Here is a 21,115-nt window from a genome sequence, read left to right as displayed (position 1 = left end):
GATGAACCCTAGGTTGCCTGCATAGTCGGTGGGTGTTGGAGCTGTTCCCAGTGCGGTCAGCCACCAGGAGTCGTTCCAGACAGAAGGGGTGGATCCGAGGATGAGGATCTCCATCTTGTCCGAGTTCAGCTTCAGTCGGCTGTTCCTCATCCATTCGGCGACGGCCTTCATTACTTCGTGGAGGTTGGTTTTGGCGGTGTGGGTGTCCTTGGTGAGGATCAGCTGGGTGTCGTCGGCGTAGGAGATGATGTTGAGGTCGTGCAGTCGGGCGATGTGGGCGAGCGGTGCCATGTAGATGTTGAACAGTGTTGGGGTGAGGGATGAGCCCTGGGGTACGCCGCAGATGATCTTGGTGGCTTTGGAGCGGAGGGGGGAGGAGGCGGATGCTCTGTGTTCTGCCGGTGAGGAAGGAAGTGGTCCAGCCCGGGGCCTTCTCTTGGATCCCTGCATCGTGGAGGCATGTTCGTAGTGTGTGGTGGCACACCCTGTCGAAGGCGGCTGACAGTTCAAGGAGGATGAGGGCCTCGGTTTCTCAGTTGTCCAGCAGGATCCTGATGTCATTGGTGGCGGCGATGAGGGCAGTTTCGGTGCTGTGGTTGCTGCGGAACCCGGACTGTGATGGGTCCAGGATGCAGTTTCATCGAGGTAGCAAGTCAGTTGTTTGTTGACGGTTTTCTCGATGACCTTTTCCGGGAATGGGAGCAGGGAGATGGGCGGAAATTCTTGAGGTCCTTAGGGTCCGCCATGGGTTTCTTGAGTAAGGCGTTGATCTCGGCGTGCTTCCAGCTCTCCCGGAAGGTTGCTGTCTCGAAGGAGATGTTGATGGCTTTCCGGAGATGGGGTGCGATGGCAGTGCTGGCTTTGTTGAAGATGTGGTGTGGGCAGGGGTCTGATGAAGATCCGGAGTTTATGGTGTTCATGACCTTGATGGTGTCGTCGTCTTTGATGTTGGTCCAGGAGAGTTGGCGGTTGGTGCGTATGGTGGTCGTGGGGTCAGGTTTTTTTGTGGTTGTCGTGGCAGTCGTGTTGTTGATGCTGTTGTGGATGTCTGTGATCTTGCAATGAAAGAAGGTGGGCAGCGAGTCGCACAGGTCTTGCGAAGGTGGGATGCAATTGGTGTTGGAGCTGAGGTTGGAGAGTTCCTTCACTATGTTGAAGAGCTCTTTGCTGTTGTGCGCATTGTTGTCTAGGCGGTCTTTGAAGGAGGCTCTTTTGGCGGCTCTGATGAGGTGATGGTGTCTGCAGGTGGCATTCTTGTGGTCTGCGTAGCTGTCAGGTGTTCGTTCATTGAGCCAGTTCTTCTCCAGCTTTTGGCAAGTTTGCTTGGAGGCCTGGACGTCTTCAGTGAACCAGCTGGCTTTCTTGCTGGTGTGTCTGGTGGAGCGTTTCTTGAGCGGGGCGAGGATGTTGGTGCAGTCGTCGATCCATTGTCTGAGGTTGCAGGTGGCGATGTCAGCTTCGGTGGGCTCGGGTGGTGGTTAGCTGGGCTTCGGAGACTTTGCTCCAGCAGCGGCGAGAGATCTGTTGGGAGCGGTGATGTGAGGTGGGTTTCTGGAAGGTGAAGTGGAATGCAGCGATGGCCGGTCCAGTGGAGTTCGGTGGTGTGGTTGACGGAGATGTGGGAGCTTGCAGAGAAGATGGGGTCGCGCGTGTGACCGGCAGAGTGGGTGGGTGTTGTGACGAGTTGTCCGCGTCCGAGCTTCGCTAGGTTGTCGATCAGGGTGGTGGAGTTGGTGTCTTTGTTGTTCTCGAGGTGGAAGTTCAGGTCCCCAAGGAGGATGTAGTGTCCGTGGAGGCGAGGGTATGTACTGACTAAGTCGGCGATGGAGTCACTGAACTGTGGTCGGGGTCTGGGGGTTTGTGAATGAGGGTTCCTCTGAGGGTGGTGTTGGGGTCGATGTGGATCTGGAAGTGCAGGTGTCTGGCAGCACTGAGGGTGTTGTCGGTGCTGGTCGAAACTCTGAGGGTGTTCCTGTGGACGATCGTGATTCTTCCTCCTACTCAGTTGGTGTGGTCCCTGTGGGTGATCTTATAGCCGTCCGGGATGGCTATGGCGATGTCGGGTGCCAAGGAGGGGTTCAACCAGGTCTCTGTCAGGAAGGCAATGTCTGGGGAGGTTGAGTCGAGGAGGTCCCAGAGTTCAACAGCGTGTTTGTGGGCAGCACGGGCTTTGAGGAGGATGCATCTGAGGTAGTTGGTGTCTTTCCTGGTCGGTGGGTTGGTGGGTAGGATGCTGGTGTAGCTGCAGTTCCGGCAGGAGAAGGGTACTTGTGTGCGCTTCTGTATCGTCTGGCGTTGAAAGCGTGGAGCGGGAGCTTGTTTCCTTCCCAGTGTAAGAATTGGCTTTTGTAGTTTGGTTTGCCCTGTTCCCATCATGCATTGGGACAGGAACAGACTAATTTGCATACAGCCAGGTTCTGAAACTGGGATGGTGCAGTGAGCTAAAAAACGGTGTTGGATCTAGCCCTGATCTCTTGACTGGGTGAGAGCTTTCTGCTTAATTCAGAGACTCTGTCCCTCACCACCCCTTGTTGTAAATATATATGGAGTTGTAGCTCAGTCGGGTGTCATGGCGCTCGCAGGGGCCAGAGGTTCGGCCGCAGGGCGCTGTCCAGGCGCGGACGGGCGCAGACTGGCTTGCCTTTGGCACGCCAGCTTCGCGGCTGCGCAGCTGCCGCCATAAGAAGGAGAGGTGGGAGGAAGGAGCAGCTGGGAGGTGGGAGCGGGCGAATTGGAGAGCGGGGGGACTGGGGCGCAGGGGAGGCAGCGGCGGGAAGGCGCGGGCAGAGAAAGGAATGGAGAACAATGGAGAGGGCGCAGAATGGCACAGATGGGAGCGGGAACAACGACCAACAGTGAACTTTAAAAAGGCACAAAAGAACTTACAACAAGCACAAGACCAATGGTGACTTTACAACAAAGCACGGATTTAGAGAGCGGTGGGGCGGGGCCGCAGGCGAGGCAGGGGCGGGAACGGGCGGGCAGAGAAAGGAATGGGCAACAATTATGAGGGCGCAGAATGGCACAGATAGGAGGGGGGAACAACGACCAACAGTGAGCTTAAAAAGGCACAAAAGAACCCCCTGACAGCAGCAGCAGCAGCAGGCTAGGGCACGGGCACACAGGCGGAGCTGTGCAGTGTGGGGAGCGACCTACCAATGGTCATGGGTCGCTCCTTGAGGCACAGGGTCAGACTGATTTGCATATGGCCATGTCTGAACTGGGGTGGCGGAGTGAGCTAAAGAATGATGATGGATTAAACCCAGATCAGTTGACTGGGGTGTGAGTGCTTGCATTGTTCAACACTCCGTCCATCATCCCCTTTGGTCCTGCTTTCAGGAGACACAAAGGAATCCAACACCAGGCCTCTCCTTACATTTGTCACCTAGAGGAAGGGGAAGAACAGACCAGGACTGGTTTTCAATGTAGTTTAGAGAATTCCCCCACATATAAGCTGGTACCGGGTATAACAACTGGACCTCAGAACCTCTCATCAGAATACTTCTGGACCTGTGGAAGATTCTGAAGAAGGACTGCCTTGCTGTTGGAAGGACTCTCTTCCTGCCTGAAGAAGGAAGATTGGACCTGCTTGCCTTGATCCAAGGCTACGCAGCGTGACCCCAGGGGTCAGTTGGCTGACCTATGTGAGTTACAGGGAAACAAAACGCTTCCAGCAGCCTGCCCTGCAATTTCCCACCTGACCAGCACCAACTGGACTGGACTGAGCTCTGCTGCTTGCCTCTACTGAAGTGAGTCCCGATCCCCAAGATGTGCTCCCCAGGTCCTGGACCTATGGACAGCTTCAGTGTACACTCCTCCCTGCCTAACTGAAGGTTCCATTAGATCCAAAGCGATGCAGGGCCCCACAAAGATGCACAGCTCTGAACCAAGACTGCTATGCCGATCCCACCTGACAGCTGCACCAGTTCCAATGCAGTGACACCGAGCACGCTAGCACTGATCCGAAGGCTTTCTCAGACGTGATGCTGAGTGATGTGAAGCCATGCAAAGCCTTGGTGTGCATCTGAAGGCTTCATCAGATCCGACGCCGAAAAATACGAAGCCCTGCAAACCTTCACCGTGCAGCTGAAAGCTGAGTGACGCAAAGCCTCGCAAGGCAACACAGACCTCGCATCCATGACGTAAAGTATCGCTCCCAGTGGGCCAAACTTGGTCCTGTACCCAGCCTGCGCTCCATTGCGTTCGGCTTGAACTTGTGACTGTGTCCCAGTCCAAAACAATCAGGTACCCACAGTTTAGCGCAATTTTCACCTAAAACTTTGAAAACTGAGATCTCCGGTTCTCCTGATTGGGTTTGTTGTTGTTCTGGTGTCATTTTATTTATCAACACTGATGTGGCACTAGAGGATCTCTAGTGTCATCCCTTACCGGGCACACAAATATTTGCCTTCCCACTCAAAGAAGACTTTCAATCCAGTGTTTCAATTGTTCATGAAATTTATTTTATATTTTTAGAAGAATTTATCATCATCATTTCATGTTGTTCGTTCAATATGATTCTCATGTTTGTAAATCAGACATTGTCATAATAAGGCATCCAATGCATTTCGGGCATTATATAGCATGCCCTTCATCAGGGAAATAGACACTGTAAAACAAGGAATAATAAAATCATATCATCAAAAAGGTTCTGTGTGAGTCTTATTAACATCAATCATGACATAAACAATACAAGGTCTGCTTGATATGTGCTTATAAGTCAATATGAGCTGTGTGTGAATCACATGCTGTGGTTAGTATTAGTGAAAAAACAGAAAGAATCTTCTCAAGGAAAATACTCTAACTCACATGGCTGGGTCTCTAACAATACTTGTAGTTCTGCAAATCAAAAATAAAGCAGTGTTACAAAAACAGCCTCACATAGGGAGGCAGTTCATAAGGCAAAAACATACTAACAACCAGGCTGGTGGTCTATAAAGTCCCTCACAACTAACCTTGCTCAAGAATAGGCGCGCGATTACGTCCTTCTCTCCTCGTACTCCGCGATGGCTCAATGAAATGCCGATCGCGTTCACCTATTTAACCTGGATTTTGGTCATGTGACAAGTCACATGGCATGGCCATAGAAGAAAGACTCATTATCGAAGGTAGCAAACCAAAGTATGCTGTCTTAAGTAATACCCGAGTCACTGATCTAAATGCTGGTTATCAGGATGGGTGGCCAGGAGAACCGGTTGCGAAAAAATTCTAGAAAATATTGAAAAGGATATGTATAAGCTAACGAGATTTAAAAAATTAGGTTTAAAAAATGGAAAATGGTTAAAAAGAAATACCGGGAATCGAACTAATCACTGCTGGGATGTTAGATGAGCTGTTCTATGGTTAGTGCTATTGTAGAAAGTGAAGAAATGGAAAAGAATATAAGGAGTGTAAGTGTCAGATGTGTGTATGAACTCACATAGTATACACAAGGAACAGTCAGGGGAGCAATTAATTATAGGTAACATGCAAATTCAATTCTTTCATTTAACCCCAATGGTTTCTGGCAGGATAAATTTTGTATCCAATAGTTCTCTCTCTGCAGAAGGTATTTGGAATTGTCTCTGCCTTCTACTTTCTGGACCGTTTCAAGGATGATGAATTTGATCTGGGAGATGTTATGATGTTCTTCAACAAAATGGGAGGATAATGCAGATTTCATATTTTTCAAACGAATGTTGGACTTGTGTTCAGTTAGACGTACTTTGATTCGACGTTCCGTCTTACCAACATACATTTTGCCACAAGGACATCTGATTCCATAGATGACATTACTCGATTCACAGGTGGCATTTACCTTTAGTTTGATGGGGTAACCTTTTGAAGGATGACAGAATGTGTTACCACGGATTACGTTGTTGCAACTTCCACAATTAAGGCAAGGTTTCGTACCAGAGAATTTCGTTGCAGGTGTTGAGGTTGTACATATTTTGTGTTGAAGAATTTCTCCAAGATTCTTTGATCTAGTGTAAGCAAAGATGGGAGGTTGATTAAACGACTGTTTGAAATCGGGTTCAAGATTCAGTATGGACCAATGTTTTAAAATGGTTTGTTTGTATTTCCTGCTGGATGTAGAATATCTAGATACCACCACTGTACGTGTTTGTTCAGATTTAGTTTTGATGGTTAGAAGTTTCTCTCTATCCAATGTTTCAACCTTTTTCTTTGATTCCTCTAGTAGAGATTCAGGGTAACCTCTATCCAAGAATTTCTTTTTGACTTCTCTTAGTTTGACACCTAATGCATTTTCATCTGAGGTAATTCTCTTTACTCTGGCCATTTGTGAAAACGGCAGGTTGTTAATCAAGTTGGGTTGATGAAAACTCGAGTATAACAACATGTTGTTCCTGTCCGTTGGTTTGGTGTAAACATCTGTTTTAAACCCTGTTGGAGTTCTAGTGACTTTAACATCCAAGAAATTTACTGCGGTTTCTGATGTTGTCCATGTCAGTTGGATTCGTGCGTCCAGATTGTTGAATTTAGTGAGTTCCGTTATTAGTTTCTCCTCTGTGTTAGACCAAAGAATGAAAAGGTCATCAATGTATCTGATCATTGTTTTGAGATTGCGAGACCATTCTGTATTCAAAAAGATATGTTGATTTTCATACCACTGCATGAATATGTTGGCATACGAGGGTGCTGCCGAATTGCCCATAGCCATGCCGGTTAATTGTTGGTACCAAGCTTCATTGACCTTGAAATAGCTGTGATATAGAATAAAACACATCAGCTCCATGAGGAAAGTTTGAAATTGTTGATCAAGATCTGTGTTTAAAAGAGCAGACTCTATTGCCTCTAAACCCATGTCATGGGGTATGCTAGTGTATAAACTGCAAACATCTGCAGTACACATAACTAGTTTTTCTGATGGATCCAGCTTAATTTGTTGAAGTATTTGCAAAAACTGGGATGTATCTCTGACATAGGTTTGCATCGATTGTACTGTCGGCTGTAGATACCTGTCGATAAGTTGACCAATCGGTTCATGTAAGCTCCCTCTCGTCGATACTATAGGTCGCATCGGGGGGTCATAGGTATTTTTGTGAATTTTTGGTGTCATCCGCAATGTGGGACTCTTGGGATTGAGTGTAACCAAGAAGTTCTTTGTCCGGTCAGAAATGGTACCTTGTTTGTGTGCGCCATCAATGATGTTTTTTAACACTTTGGAGTACTCCAGTGTAGGATTGTGATCCAATTTGCAATACGTGTTTGTATCATTGATATGTTCTGTCACTTTGTTGTTATACATATCCATATTCATTATGACGATCGCGCCGCCTTTATCAGCTTTCGTGAACATGATTTTGTCGTTGGAAGCCAATTTCTGCAAGGTGTCAAGATCCTTTTGTGTGGTGTTCCTTCTTTTGGGTTTATAATGTTTGATCTTGCGGAGGTCTTGTTTCACCAAGTTTTCAAATAGGTCTAGCGTCTTGTGGCTAGTTGGAGCTTGAAAAATACTGTGGGGTCGTAGGCCTAACAGTTGGTCTTTCTCGATGCTCGGTCGGTCCGGTATTGTGTTGTCAAAAAAATGTCTGAGTCTAAGTTTCCGCATCAGTTTAAAAAAACTGACTTCAAGTTCCAGACTGTTTGTAGTAGTAGTTGGGACAAATGATGTTCCTTTTTGCAATAGGCTTAACTCATACGGGCTCAAAGTTTGGTCACTAATGTTGATTACTAATTGTTCTGAGGCTGAGTCTTTTTGAGTTTCTTCTCTTTCTCCTTCTCCTTGGCTATAGCTGACGTGCTCCGTGTAGTCGGCGCATCCCTTTCTTTGTCCTTTTCCAGTTCCTTTTCCTGACCCTCTCCTGGGTCTCCTTTTTGGGCTTGGCCCTGGTCTAAAAAAGGACTAGTGTCTGTGGTTTTGCTGGTAGTGGGTTGATCAGTTGTTGTTTGCTCCTGTGGTGCCGGGGTCGATTGAGGTTTACGTGGTCTTTGACTGGTGTCGCTATCTGAGGAAGATGTCGTAGTATTTGAATTGTAAGGACGATTTTTACGTTTTTGTGCATATACCTCCGCCCATGTGTATACTTCTCCTAAGCGGTAGTCCAGTGTATCTCTTTTAAATTTCCGGATTTTCCGTTCATTGATTTCTTTGGAATGTCGATCTATTTGACTTTTGATATCCTCTAAGGTAGTTTTTAATTCATCTTCCGTCAGCATCTTGGATAATTCAGACTGTGTTTCCTCAATTTCCATACTTAATTCTTCCAAAATGGAGGATAATTCTTGTATGACCAAGAGAATTAAGTCTAAAGAGCATTTATTCAATATTTCATACCAGCGCTCCTGGAATTTTTTGGAATGTTTACAAAGGGATGGTTTGAGTGCAATTCTTAGCCCCCTAGGTATGCGTGCATTCCGATGGTATTTTATGAGAGTACTAGCGTGGAGTTGCTGATTGGTTTTCCTTTTTAGTAGATAAATCAGTTGTCTTATGTTTTGCTCTTTTGACCGGCTCGTGGTTTCCTGTGTGAGTTCATCCCTGATTAGGGAGTAAATTTGGTCAACATCCTTTGATTCAAACGCAAAAGAAATGATGATGATAAATTCTTCTAAAAATATAAAATAAATTTCATGAACAATTGAAACACTGGATTGAAAGTCTTCTTTGAGTGGGAAGACAAATATTTGCGTGCCCGGTAAGGGATGACACTAGAGATCCTCTAGTGCCACATCAGTGTTGTGTATCTTGACGTCGCAGGACCCTCGACGCCACCTTACGGTGCACCAAAAAAACGATTAACTGTTGAACTTTGAGAGGTAACAAATTGCTGTGCATTTATCCAATTCTAATATTGTATCACTTCAGAGTCCCAAGGATTAATAGCACGCACCAAAAATCAGCATAACTTGAAACATGAGTAATTACGATGACATCTCCAAAACCACTGAGGCCAGAGCCTCCACTTTTGCGTTTGAATCAAAGGATGTTGACCAAATTTACTCCCTAATCAGGGATGAACTCACACAGGAAACCACGAGCCGGTCAAAAGAGCAAAACATAAGACAACTAATTTATCTACTAAAAAGGAAAACCAATCAGCAACTCCACGCTAGTACTCTCATAAAATACCATCGGAATGCACGCATACCTAGGGGGCTAAGAATTGCACTCAAACCATCCCTTTGTAAACATTCCAAAAAATTCCAGGAGCGCTGGTATGAAATATTGAATAAATGCTCTTTAGACTTAATTCTCTTGGTCATACAAGAATTATCCTCCATTTTGGAAGAATTAAGTATGGAAATTGAGGAAACACAGTCTGAATTATCCAAGATGCTGACGGAAGATGAATTAAAAACTACCTTAGAGGATATCAAAAGTCAAATAGATCGACATTCCAAAGAAATCAATGAACGGAAAATCCGGAAATTTAAAAGAGATACACTGGACTACCGCTTAGGAGAAGTATACACATGGGCGGAGGTATATGCACAAAAACGTAAAAATCGTCCTTACAATTCAAATACTACGACATCTTCCTCAGATAGCGACACCAGTCAAAGACCACGTAAACCTCAATCGACCCCGGCACCACAGGAGCAAACAACAACTGATCAACCCACTACCAGCAAAACCACAGACACTAGTCCTTTTTTAGACCAGGGCCAAGCCCAAAAAGGAGACCCAGGAGAGGGTCAGGAAAAGGAACTGGAAAAGGACAAAGAAAGGGACGCGCCGACTACACGGAGCACGTCAGCTATAGCCAAGGAGAAGGAGAAAGAGAAGAAACTCAAAAAGACTCAGCCTCAGAACAATTAGTAATCAACATTAGTGACCAAACTTTGAGCCCGTATGAGTTAAGCCTATTGCAAAAAGGAACATCATTTGTCCCAACTACTACTACAAACAGTCTGGAACTTGAAGTCAGTTTTTTTAAACTGATGCGGAAACTTAGACTCAGACATTTTTTTGACAACACAATACCGGACCGACTGAGCATCGAGAAAGACCAACTGTTAGGCCTACGACCCCACAGTATTTTTCAAGCTCCAACTAGCCACAAGACGCTAGACCTATTTGAAAACTTGGTGAAACAAGACCTCCGCAAGATCAAACATTATAAACCCAAAAGAAGGAACACCACACAAAAGGATCTTGACACCTTGCAGAAATTGGCTTCCAACGACAAAATCATGTTCACGAAAGCTGATAAAGGCGGCGCGATCGTCATAATGAATATGGATATGTATAACAACAAAGTGACAGAACATATCAATGATACAAACACGTATTGCAAATTGGATCACAATCCTACACTGGAGTACTCCAAAGTGTTAAAAAACATCATTGATGGCGCACACAAACAAGGTACCATTTCTGACCGGACAAAGAACTTCTTGGTTACACTCAATCCCAAGAGTCCCACATTGCGGATGACACCAAAAATTCACAAAAATACCTATGACCCCCCGATGCGACCTATAGTATCGACGAGAGGGAGCTTACATGAACCGATTGGTCAACTTATCGACAGGTATCTACAGCCGACAGTACAATCGATGCAAACCTATGTCAGAGATACATCCCAGTTTTTGCAAATACTTCAACAAATTAAGCTGGATCCATCAGAAAAACTAGTTATGTGTACTGCAGATGTTTGCAGTTTATACACTAGCATACCCCATGACATGGGTTTAGAGGCAATAGAGTCTGCTCTTTTAAACACAGATCTTGATCAACAATTTCAAACTTTCCTCATGGAGCTGATGTGTTTTATTCTATATCACAGCTATTTCAAGGTCAATGAAGCTTGGTACCAACAATTAACCGGCATGGCTATGGGCAATTCGGCAGCACCCTCGTATGCCAACATATTCATGCAGTGGTATGAAAATCAACATATCTTTTTGAATACAGAATGGTCTCGCAATCTCAAAACAATGATCAGATACATTGATGACCTTTTCATTCTTTGGTCTAACACAGAGGAGAAACTAATAACGGAACTCACTAAATTCAACAATCTGGACGCACGAATCCAACTGACATGGACAACATCAGAAACCGCAGTAAATTTCTTGGATGTTAAAGTCACTAGAACTCCAACAGGGTTTAAAACAGATGTTTACACCAAACCAACGGACAGGAACAACATGTTGTTATACTCGAGTTTTCATCAACCCAACTTGATTAACAACCTGCCGTTTTCACAAATGGCCAGAGTAAAGAGAATTACCTCAGATGAAAATGCATTAGGTGTCAAACTAAGAGAAGTCAAAAAGAAATTCTTGGATAGAGGTTACCCTGAATCTCTACTAGAGGAATCAAAGAAAAAGGTTGAAACATTGGATAGAGAGAAACTTCTAACCATCAAAACTAAATCTGAACAAACACGTACAGTGGTGGTATCTAGATATTCTACATCCAGCAGGAAATACAAACAAACCATTTTAAAACATTGGTCCATACTGAATCTTGAACCCGATTTCAAACAGTCGTTTAATCAACCTCCCATCTTTGCTTACACTAGATCAAAGAATCTTGGAGAAATTCTTCAACACAAAATATGTACAACCTCAACACCTGCAACGAAATTCTCTGGTACGAAACCTTGCCTTAATTGTGGAAGTTGCAACAACGTAATCCGTGGTAACACATTCTGTCATCCTTCAAAAGGTTACCCCATCAAACTAAAGGTAAATGCCACCTGTGAATCGAGTAATGTCATCTATGGAATCAGATGTCCTTGTGGCAAAATGTATGTTGGTAAGACGGAACGTCGAATCAAAGTACGTCTAACTGAACACAAGTCCAACATTCGTTTGAAAAATATGAAATCTGCATTATCCTCCCATTTTGTTGAAGAACATCATAACATCTCCCAGATCAAATTCATCATCCTTGAAACGGTCCAGAAAGTAGAAGGCAGAGACAATTCCAAATACCTTCTGCAGAGAGAGAACTATTGGATACAAAATTTATCCTGCCAGAAACCATTGGGGTTAAATGAAAGAATTGAATTTGCATGTTACCTATAATTAATTGCTCCCCTGACTGTTCCTTGTGTATACTATGTGAGTTCATACACACATCTGACACTTACACTCCTTATATTCTTTTCCATTTCTTCACTTTCTACAATAGCACTAACCATAGAACAGCTCATCTAACATCCCAGCAGTGATTAGTTCGATTCCCGGTATTTCTTTTTAACCATTTTCCATTTTTTAAACCTAATTTTTTAAATCTCGTTAGCTTATACATATCCTTTTCAATATTTTCTAGAATTTTTTCGCAACCGGTTCTCCTGGCCACCCATCATGATAACCAGCATTTAGATCAGTGACTCGGGTATTACTTAAGACAGCATACTTTGGTTTGCTACCTTCGATAATGAGTCTTTCTTCTATGGCCATGCCATGTGACTTGTCACATGACCAAAATCCAGGTTAAATAGGTGAACGCGATCGGCATTTCATTGAGCCATCGCGGAGTACGAGGAGAGAAGGACGTAATCGCGCGCCTATTCTTGAGCAAGGTTAGTTGTGAGGGACTTTATAGACCACCAGCCTGGTTGTTAGTATGTTTTTGCCTTATGAACTGCCTCCCTATGTGAGGCTGTTTTTGTAACACTGCTTTATTTTTGATTTGCAGAACTACAAGTATTGTTAGAGACCCAGCCATGTGAGTTAGAGTATTTTTCTTTGAGAAGATTCTTTCTGTTTTTTCACTAATACTAACCACAGCATGTGATTCACACACAGCTCATATTGACTTATAAGCACATATCAAGCAGACCTTGTATTGTTTATGTCATGATTGATGTTAATAAGACTCACACAGAACCTTTTTGATGATATGATTTTATTATTCCTTGTTTTACAGTGTCTATTTCCCTGATGAAGGGCATGCTATATAATGCCCGAAATGCATTGGATGCCTTATTATGACAATGTCTGATTTACAAACATGAGAATCATATTGAACGAACAACATGAAATGATGATGATAAATTCTTCTAAAAATATAAAATAAATTTCATGAACAATTGAAACACTGGATTGAAAGTCTTCTTTGAGTGGGAAGACAAATATTTGTGTGCCCGGTAAGGGATGACACTAGAGATCCTCTAGTGCCACATCAGTGTTGTGTATCTTGACGTCGCAGGACCCTCGACGCCACCTTACGGTGCACCAAAAAAACGATTAACTGTTGAACTTTGAGAGGTAACAAATTGCTGTGCATTTATCCAATTCTAATGTCATTTTATTTATAACAATTTAGTCTATTTTTCTAAAGTTAAACTAACTGTTTGTGTACTGCATAAATACTTTACACATTGCCTCTCAGTGAAACCGGACTGTTTTTGTGGCAAACCACCAGAGGGTTAAACATAGGTTAATTTAGTGACTTGTGTGATTCACCCTGACAAGAATTATGTTTATTACTTGAGTGGGCTCTTCCACCCCTCTTAACTATTAACCCAGGGGCATATTACCAAGCAATAGCGATAATTATCGCTATTGCTTGGTTAGCGATAAAAATTTATCGCCGAGCTTCGACAATTTTTATCGCAGATAAACCTTGCTATTAGCAAGGTTTATCTCTGAAACGATAAAAATCGGCCGAAATGCATGAATATCGCTGTAAAGTCAGCGATATTCATGCATTACCGAGCGAATGCTCTTATCCATGTTATCCACCTCCAATTTGATAACATGGCTAAGAACTGCTCAGGGCAGGTGTTAGCTTTTGGAGATATTCGCGCTTAGCACGAATATCTCCAAAAGTTGGTAATAGGAGATAGCGATGTTAGCGACTGTTTCCAGTCGCTAACATCTTGGCACGCCCACTTTGCATGTCATTAGTGATAAATTTCTCTGACATGCAAAGCGGGGCCCAAGATGGTCGCTATCTCCTACTAGCTGTCGCTAACTGGTGTTAGCGACAGATAGGTAATAGGGAGATAATTTTATCTCCGCTTTCTTGGCTTTTAAAGCCAAAAAAGCAGAGATAAATGCCTTGATAATATGCCCCTCAATTTCTTACACAGGAATAATACATTGTGACCAAATCCAGCCTCTGGTTAGGGCCCTACTTAGTTCAACTTTGTGTTTCACTGCCTTGTACTAGTAAGACTAATAGGGCTTGCTTCCCTAGGGGTACATCGAAAAGTTCCAACTGTTGGTTTCTGCTAGATCATTTGGTGCTACAACCTCAGAAAAAGCTCCCACAATATGCAAATCCACAGTCGACTGTGACTATGATTAATTGTCTAAATAGATCTTAGCAGTCATAGATGTAGCTCAAGTACTCCCAAAGACATTTGGCTATTTACAGACGCCAAACCTCGGTGCTCTACGTATGAGACCACGCTTAAAGAGGACAAGCTAAGATGTAAAATGTTGGAACATGAATGGCATGTTAGTTATCCCCAGGAGGCAAAAATAGATCTTAAGGAAAACTTAGGCAATACAAAAAAATTGTCTCAATGATGAAGGCTGAATATTATGCCAATCAAATCCTCAGCGCACTAAGGGGCAAATTCTCAAGGAACTATCGCGGAGTTATCGGCACTTTATCACAACCAAAGTCGCGATAAATGTATCTCCCCATTCACAAGCTGGGGCCAACAGCCCATATCACCAGTTTACATGCGATAGCTGCTGCAAAAAATATTTCAACAGATGACCCTGGCAACTATCGCTAATGAGATGTAGAGTAGGCGTTCCCGTGGTAAAAGCTGCCACAACACCACTCCGCAATATTCTCAACGGCCAGCCAGATCGGCAATAAGATTACAAAACAGGTGATAAGGCGTGTTAGCAGCAGGAAATTAACACCTGCTCTGACCTGGTTTAAAGTCGGATGACAGCCTGCACCAGAAAACGGAGCCCAGCCCAGAGCCACACCTGAAGGGCAAAAAATGCCATGGAGCCACTGATCATGCAGGCTGGACACCCAAGATGGCCACAACCCCCCACCCCCGCCACCACCGCCCCCCGGGCTCTACCACGTGCACCCCCACCTACCCCAGACCAAGATATTGCACATCAACGTCACAAAATCATGAACAAAAGTACCTTTACAACAATCAACAATCATGTGAGTACAGAAAATCTGAATCATTCATTCACCATTGAAAGTTCAAACGAAATCTCACATTCAAATCGGTCTCCAGACAATGGAATTCCATGTATTGGTCAGGGGGGGTCCTGCTGGATGGCCGTGGTGGTGTGTGTTTCCTGCTGTGTGGTCTGTGCAGGGGGTGGGGTCACCTCGATGAGGCTGGGCTGCCCTACTCCTGGTGGTGGGGTGCAGAGGCTGTCCATTAGCCATTGGAGGGTGTCTGAGCATATGTGCAGGTTGTCCTCTTCATCATCACTGATGAGATTTGTGGGCTGCTCTGCGGTAGGTGTTGATTGTCACCTTGCAATGTAAAAGGGAGATGCAGGTTAACTGAGTGTCCCATGTATGTTGATGCTTTGTAGATGTTTACATACAGACTGCATGACATGTTAATTGTGACTGTTTTGGTGGAGCTGGCTATTTGATGGCAGCCAGTGGAAATATAGACTATATGATGGATATGTTGTCTTACTCGTACATTGTCATTTGACAGTGTCATGCAATGCCAGATATGAGTGGACAGTTACTATGCACACGCAGAGCCTGTTGTGTCCTCTTTTCTGTGGTGTAGGTGTTGCACTTTGTACCTGTTGGACTTGGCCCTTTTTGCAGGGTCATCCGTGAACTTTTATGGCTCTTGGCACTTTACCACTGCTGATCAGTGCTAAACGGGCATATGCTCTCCCTATTGTAAATTGATGTATGGATTAGTGATTCCATGATTGGCTGATTTGGTTTACTTTTCAGACCCTAGTACAGTGCACTGAGTGTGCCCAGGGCTTGTAAACCAAATGCTGCTAGTGGTCTTGCAGCACTGGTTGTGCCACCCACAGAAGCAGCCTGTAAAAGTGTGTCTCAGTTCTGCCATTGCAGAGCCTGTGGGCAGTCTGGTACTGCCATGTTGGCTGGGCAAGCGCACACATTTGTCAGTCCCTAAACCTTCCCATTTCTTCATATCAGACACCCCTATGATAGGCACAAGGGCAGGGTGCATTGTAAGTATAAGGTAGGACAAGCCCTGATGAGTGAGGCATGTCCTAATAGTGAATTACAGCCAATAAGTTTTTCACAATTGCAAGGCTACCTATTCCCCATACGTTTGTTTATGTTTATGTTTTTGAGATTTTTATAGCGCACAAACACCCGAGGGTGTCTCGGCGCAAATCAGACTTCCTGAGATGAAACTACCCTAAAATCATTGATCGAATAACCACGTTTTCAGGAGTTTTCGGAAGATAGTGAGGGTTGGACTGGTTTTGATGGACAGAGGAAGGGAATTCCACAGCCTGGGGGTGGCTACCAAGAAACGTCTGTCTCCCCAGCTGATGGTTCTGGTACGCGGGACAGCAAGAAGATAGGTGCTAGCAGAACGAAGATGTCTTTGTGGGGCATAAATTCGAAAAGCCTCCTTAAGGACCCTTGGTCCAGAGTCATGAATGGCTTTGTAGGCGATACAAAGTGCTTTAAATTTTATACGACTCTTAACTCTTAACCAATGCAGATGGCGTATGGCCGTGGAGGAGGGGCGGCGACTGGGGATATCAAGCAGAATTCTGGCCGCTGCATTTTGCACAGACGGCAATTTAGATAGAATCTGTTCCTGTGTGCCAAGGAAAAGGGCATTGCCATAATCCAATTTTGAGAAAACAAGAGTGGTAATCAAGGTTTTCCCTGCTCCTGGAGAGAGGTATGGCAGCAGTTTTTTAATCTTCCTTAGCATGAAGAAGGAAGAAGAGACCACCGTATTCACGTGATTTTTAAACACCAGCTTCTCATCGAACACAACACCGAGGTTTCTGACCTTGGCAACCGGGGTCGGGGTGGTCCCATTTCACTGGGCCACCAGCTGGAAGACCATTCCGGTGCAAGATTACCAAAGGTCATAACCTCGGTTTTGTCCGAGTTTAGCTTCAAGCAATTGCTTGACATCCACGAACTGATGATCCTCATTCCTTCCTGAAATCTAGCAGCCACGGCTGGTCCATCTTTGTGTATCGCCAACACCAGTTGGGTGTCATCCGCATAGGTGGTTAAGCGGAGACCCTGTGCTTTAATGACTCTCGCCAAGTCTGCCACATATATATTAAATAATGTGGGGCTTAGCGCATGGCCTTCTTATATAACGCAAGCGCATCTTTATAAGTTTGTTTATCTGGGATGCTATAGTGTTTGCGCCATCGCCTTTCCAAATTCCTGCAGTACTGGCGTTGAAGCCGAAGATCCTCAGTGAACCATTGGGCGGATGGCTTAGCCCGGTTGGGGTTAAAGGATTTAGCCGGGGCTACTTTATTGATGGCATCCAGAATCCAGTCCTGATATCTATTAGACAACAAGATAGGGTCTAGTGATGGCTCATAGGAGGAATCATCCAGAATTTCGGACAAGAGAGGAAAGTCTATGTGTTTCCAGGCTCTGGTAATAATGGGGGTACGGGAAATGTGTTGCGGGGGGTTGGGATTATAGGCCAGAATGGTAAAAATGATTGCCGAGTGGTTTGACCATACTACCGGAAGAACTGCGATCAGTGCGATATTAGGGTTATTGGTGAAGAGGCCATCGAGTGTGTGTCCTGCCTGATGAGTGGGGGTTGCAACCAGCTGCTGTAATCCTACAGCACGTAAATCGGAAGTCAGTTGGGCAGTGTCTTTATCCCCTAGGACTGTCAGATGGAAATTGAAGTCCCCCAGCATGGTATAGTATATGCCAGAATGGGCAGTTAGATTATTACATTTTATAATTCTAACTGACTCAGGGAAATAGGTAGAAATTCGAGTTTAGTATGCCTGTACCCAGAATGATAAAATACACCTTTCAGTGAAGTTGGTTTTAACTTTCAGTGTTTGAAAATACCACTTTTAGAAAGTATGTATTTTCTTCTCAAACTATCCAAGCCTGCCTCTGCTAGGGTCAGCCCAGTGGTGAATAGAGAGATCTGCATCTAGATGGGTGGGAGGAGTTGCACCTGCGACCTGAATAGGGCTGTGCCTTCCCTCCACAATGCTGGCTCCACCTCCTGTGGTGTGTCTGATGTCTCTGTCCTACACTGTGGAAGGAGAGGAGTCATGTCAACAGAGTACTCCGGGGCTGGGCCTTCCCTCCACAATGCTTGCTCCACCTCCTTTGGTGCGTCTGATGTCTCTGCCCTGCACTGTGAAAGGAGAGAAGGAGTCATGTCAACAGAGTGCTCCGGGGCTGGGCCTTCCCTCCACAATGCTTGCTCCACCTCCTGTGGTGCATCTGATGTCTCTGTCTTGCACTGTGAGAAGGAACAAAGGTGTCGCCGTTGCAGCTGATGCATCGAGTCGAGACTTTTCGCAACTTCGGAGAAGCGTGCCGCATCAGGAAGAACTTGACGTCTTTATTTCTTTGCTCCGGATCTTTGCCACATCTCCATCTCTGCAACACTTTCGTTGTAGAAGCGTGACGCATCGTAAGGTACATTGACTCAAAGTGTCGCATTTTAAGATCTAAGTAGAACTAAGCTAAACCTACCATTTTAAGTACAGTATTGTGGATTTTTGTTGTGTGGTCTTGTGTTAAATCTATATAAAGAATACTTATTTTTAATATACAACTTGTGTGGTGTCCATCTGTAGTGTTGTCACATCCTGTTTTTATGCGAACCTCTTCCCTCGACACTTGAGACCGAACTACTTTGTCTGATGCCCGATAGAGCTACCAGGTTTAGCTATAGGGGAGATGGACCATGGATTCCCTCCTTGGTCGTCACCTACCCAGTCATTCTTTAGACAGATTTCCTCTCGTCTCTTCCCTTATCCTCACTTTCTCACCTCCACTACCCCCCCACTTCTTTTCTCTCTGCTTTCTCTCCTAATGTCTTGCTGATTGTTTGATGTAATGTGTAATTGTTGATCTTTTTCTGTTATATTGTTAAACCACATTGTTGCACTTCTTTTCGTCTCTCCTGTTGTCTCCTCCCGCATCCTCCGTCTATTTATGTCTCTCCTTCTCCCCTCTCTCAATGTATTGAGACTGAACTTTTTTGTCTGATGCCCGATGGAGCTACCTGGTTTAGCTTTAGGAGAGATGGGCAGTGGATTCCCTCCTTGGTCATCACCTACCCAGTCGGTCTTTAGACAGACTTCTTTTCGTCTCTCCGTATTGTCTCTTCCCTTATCCTCCCTTGCCCCCTCCACTACTTTTCTCTCTCCTTTCTCTCCTCTCCTAATTGTATTGCCTATTTTGTTGAGATTTATTGTGTAATTGTTGAACTTTTTCTGTTACATTGTTGATTTTCTGTTATATTGTTGATTCCCATGTAAAGCGCTCTGATACCTCCGGGTCTAGCAAGCGCTATATAAAACTCTTTAAATTGTTGCGTGCTTATCTAGGTTCCTGATCGATACTGTGACCTTATGCCCCTATTCGGCTATAAATCCATTTATTCCCTATATTGGCATAACCGTTCAAGTGCGATTTTCTGAAAAGTCATCTCTGGCCTCACACGAACAGAGCCACATTCCAGCATGACTCTCTGCTACTTCCTTTGCGACCAATTAGTGCAATGACAGAGCAGCAGTCACTATCTGATATTCCTAGATAACACTCCGAGTTCTTCAACAAGATAAAAACTCAGCAAACCTGGAAATCCCCGCTTGCTATGTTTTGATTAGTAATGGAACTCTAATGAGCAACTGATAACTGTCACTTCCTAGTGACATCTTTAATTGACGTCTTATGTCCAGCAAACTTGCGTCAAACCCGGCACCTGTCAGGTATAAATATTACCAACGTTGCCTTAAGCAATGAGAGAGATACGAGCTGCGAGTTCGTTGCCTGTTGCTGATGCCAGCTGCCTGCATGACCCTGTGTTGGTAAAAACTAGCACTCTGTCGCTGCAGCCTGCTATCCTGTGGTGGTGAAGCTGCTGATTACCATTATCGCCGCTACATCGCGAACTATGGTGCAGTACGCTTGAGGAGCCGAGCAGCCGTCCTCTGCGAAGACATCCAGCCCAGCTGCCCGCGGACGCTGTCACCCCTCCTCCCTCGACGCGCTGAGAGAAGCGAGCTGCATTTCTCGTGCAGAGAAATCCAGTCCCGGCGCTTCCGGTTTACCCTCGCAGGTGACTGGGATATCGAGAGAGACCCCTGAAGGAGATACCAATCCTCCATCATTCTATTCAGAGGTATGGTGTTGACTAAACCCTTAAACGAGAATTCTTGAAACAAACCTTGGCAAAACCAACTTAACTTAAGCTACTTACTTACTCCCCTTCTCACGTGTTAGGCTTAGGTCAGGCACACTGGGGTAGGCTTAGTTAGAAGCACCAGTTGAGTATGTTAGCCTAATGTATATATGACTGTATATATGTTTTATTACTTTTAAACCATTGTATGGCTAAGAAACCATATCAATGCTTTTACAGTTCTATTTCGCAATACTTATCTTACTGTACGTACTTTTTATAATAACAGTTATTGCAATTGTGGCAATACATTTCTCTTGTACGAGAAGAAAGACTGTTCAATAAATGTTAACCTTTATTGATAAACGCCCGTCTCTCTATTCTCTACATCTGTGAAAGTAAACTGCACTAGACTGACTGAGTGAAATCTATGTCTATTGTTTCACACGACCCTAGAGATCGACTCTTGATCTGAGGAGCAAAGTTGTCATGTTGCACGGTTGTTGGAAAACTGAATCCCTTCTTGTCTGTGCCAAGGAAGCTGATCACTTCCTATGCAGAGAAGAAAGTTTCCAGTGACCTCTGAGCTAGTTGGTAACACAACCCAATTAAGTTTAGCATAGTCAGTGGAGGCCTGGAATATAAGCAGTTCCACGTCGATACTACTGTTTATGTTATTCCAATGCACAGGGCCTAGTGGGAAACTAGGAACTACACTACATGGCGCCCAAACGTTTGGTAAGGCGATAAACTAACGCAAGACTTGTAGAGTAACTCAGTCGTGCATATTTCACACCCCTTTCTCCCGTAAATACTCCAATAGACGTCTGGAGTGGGTGAAAGGTTAAAATCCGCCCGACCTTAGTAGGAAGAGATTCCTATGTAAAGCTCTG

This window comes from Lissotriton vulgaris, chromosome 11, assembly GCF_964263255.1.
Source record: "Lissotriton vulgaris chromosome 11, aLisVul1.2, whole genome shotgun sequence".
Taxonomy (NCBI): Eukaryota; Metazoa; Chordata; class Amphibia; order Caudata; family Salamandridae; genus Lissotriton; species Lissotriton vulgaris.
Note: the sequence above shows the minus strand (reverse complement) of the source record.